Here is a 3,027-nt window from a genome sequence, read left to right as displayed (position 1 = left end):
GACTGACTGAGCCACCCAGGTGCCCCGCAAATATACGCTTTTAAGGCAAAATTCACCTCTTTTGAGTTTTGACCCAGAAGTCAATTTGAATCACAAAGTCCACAGCCTTATTGGCAAAACTGATATAAAGCGTCTCTAAGTCACTATGCTCAGGTTAAGAGTGATGCATATCCCATTTTTACATTTTACCGGAATTTTACATGTTCAATTCATGATTTTAAATCTCTATGTTTCTTTCCTTTAAATGGAAGATACAGTGTGCCACAGACCTAAGACTTCGGTTTCCTCCTCTATTTTCTTCAAACAGTACATTTCTCAGGTGTCTACATGTCCTAGAAGGGGGGGTTTTCAGAGGTGGCAATTTCTTCAGAATAGTCCCATGCCATCAGGCCTCAGAAACAAGGGGAGAGGGTAGAGAAAAAAGCTCAAACACAAGGTTCATTTGGTCAGTTTTATATTAACCATTTCAAGCTGGATAGCATAAGAATGTGGCTTTTTTTGGCTCAAGAAATCTGAGTCTTGGTGTGGAAACCAGTATTTGGCTGTCCCACCACAGCTTTCTCCTTGGGGGTTTTCAGCCAAATCCTGACAGGGGAGTATGATTTGTTTACCTGTCAGGTGTGAACTTCTAGTCACTCAGTTCATTTTGGGCTTGTTCCAGTTTGTCTTCAGTCTATTACAGTTCACTTTTCATTTTTAGGAAAAAACAAGTTCATCCCTGGGTCTATCCTTGTTGATCCCAGTTGGGCATCACTAGGTTTCTGGGCTTGCTTGAGGTACTGGATTTGAGTAGTACACTCTTGCATCTATCTCTCTTCTTGGTTGGTAGTCTCATTACAAGGATGTTTTCCCAGTGAGCTTCAGGTTTTCTTCAGACTCCCTTAAGCCAGTTGCATCATTAGAATTAAGATCTGTGTATTTGTCCTCCAGAGTCTGGACCTAGGCTTCATATTGTTTCCATCTTAGAATTAACTCATCAAGTGCCATAACTTTGAAGTATGTTTCATTCAAACCTTTTGGGGGAGGTTCCTCCTTGGTCATCTTGGATCCTCTCTAGACAGAGCCCTTGCTTGTGATGCCTACTCACAGAGGCCAAGGCCATGCTGCAGGACTGCAGCCCAGGCCTCCAGACCAGCCCCTGACCCTTTCCACTCTCAGAGCCCTGCGCCCCTCCCCCTTTCACTCTCCGCGACCCACCCCCCTTCCCACCCTCCTCGCCCTCCTGCTCTTCTTTCTGCTGCAGCCCTGGCACTCCACTTTATGTGCAGGTCTCTCTGCCATTCAGTGAAATACAGTTTTCTTGTAGTAGTTTTGTCTGGTTTGCATATCACAGTAATAGTGGCCTGATAGAATAAGTTGGGAAGTGTTATCTATTTTTTGGAAGAGTTTGTGAAGGATTCCTATTAAGTCTTTTTTTTTTTAACGTTTTTATTTATTTTTGAGACAGAGAGAGACAGAGCATGAGCAGGAGAAGGGCCAAGAGAGAGGCAGACACAGAATCTGAAGCAGGTTCCAGGCTCCGAGCTGTCAGCACAGAGCCCAATGCGGAGCTCGAACTCACAGACTGTGAGATCATGACCTGAGCTGAAATCAGACGCTTAACCGCTTAACCAACTGAGGCTCCCAGGCGCCCTGCTATTAAGTCTTTTAAAAAATATTTGGAGGAATTTATTGGTGAACTCATCCAGGCCTGGATTTCTCTCTCACTCTCTCTTCTCTGACACACTCTCTCTCTTGTACTAGTTGAATCTCTTTGCTCGTTATAGATCTATTCAGATTACCTAGAAATAGAGAGGGGATTTTGATTTCTGAAACTGTAATTGCAATTCTTTTACCATATTGTCTTGTTTTAGAGGGAGTTCGCACAGTTTTTCACTCTGCCATTACAGAAGGTGATCTGGGTCAGAGGAAAGTTGGTTTTACCTCGTGGTTATTGTGAAGATAGAAAACTTTGGGCCAGTAATATTTAAATTTTTTTTCAACATTTATTTATTTTTGAGAGACAGAGAGAGACAGAGCATGAGCAAGGGAGGAGCATAGAGGGAGGGAGACACAGAATCGGAAGCAGGCTCCTGTCTCCGAGCTGTCAGCATAGAGCCTGACGCAGGGCTTGAACTCACAAACCATGAGATCATGAACTGAGCCGAAGTCGGACGCTCAACCGACTGAGCCATCCAGGTGCCCCTGGGCCAGTAATATTTTAATGAAGAAACTTTGTAATATAAGAATATGATATTTTAAAAATAGGCAGTAAAAAGGGCAATCAGTAATCAATGCAAAGATTAAATATGTAGCACCTTAATTTTATCACAATCTAATTCCTGTAAAGGGAGACCACGATTAAGTAAATAGTTGTGGATTAAAGGATGAAAATCCTTCTTATAAAATATTAAAATGGGTCACAAGTATTTGACTACCTGAATTATTCCATTAAATATCTGAAGTTACCATATGACTTGAAGGTAAACACCAACTTTATCCTAAAGCTGAGGGCATCAGCCTTCTAAGGCAGATGATTAATTAATGGAGCTTTTGATTCCAAGTTTAATAATTTATTTGCCTATCAATGCCGCCATAAAATCCCAGAAGCTCTTTACAAAATTTGCAATGAGATAGAGTTAGCAGGTGCTATTGAGAGAATATTCAAGTTTCCTTAACAAAATGCCAGAGGTTGATTGTTGACCAACTGGGGAAGACCTATGAGATCCTTCCAGTGTACACAAAAGGAATGAATTCATAATTAAATTACAGTTAATCACAGATGGTTATTTTACAGCAGGTGCTCAACTTTGAAAGTGTGGTTCTGGACTATTTTTGTTCCAACATGGTGTTCAATCCCTGTTGGTTAGCTGGCAATATTTACGGTTAGGAAAATATTTCTTTATGGTGGAAATTTTATTTCACCTTCCATAAATATATAAAATATTATCTCATATAGTAATTCACATAAATTTTGTAAGCATATACACTGCTGTTTCAATATTTTAAAAAATACTGAAAGATATAGTTTAATTATTTATCATATTC

At 40.4% G+C, this 3,027-nt stretch overlaps 1 pseudogene; it reads right to left on the bottom strand.

Annotated features, from left to right (window-relative positions):
- Positions 1–332: 332 nt before the first annotated feature.
- LOC122228498 lies at positions 333–1,041 on the bottom strand (annotated as a pseudogene).
- Between the last annotated feature and the right edge of the window lie 1,986 nt (positions 1,042–3,027).

This window comes from Panthera leo, chromosome C1 (assembly GCF_018350215.1).
Source record: "Panthera leo isolate Ple1 chromosome C1, P.leo_Ple1_pat1.1, whole genome shotgun sequence".
Taxonomy (NCBI): domain Eukaryota; kingdom Metazoa; phylum Chordata; class Mammalia; order Carnivora; family Felidae; genus Panthera; species Panthera leo.
This window is presented reverse-complemented; position numbering and strand designations above follow the sequence as displayed.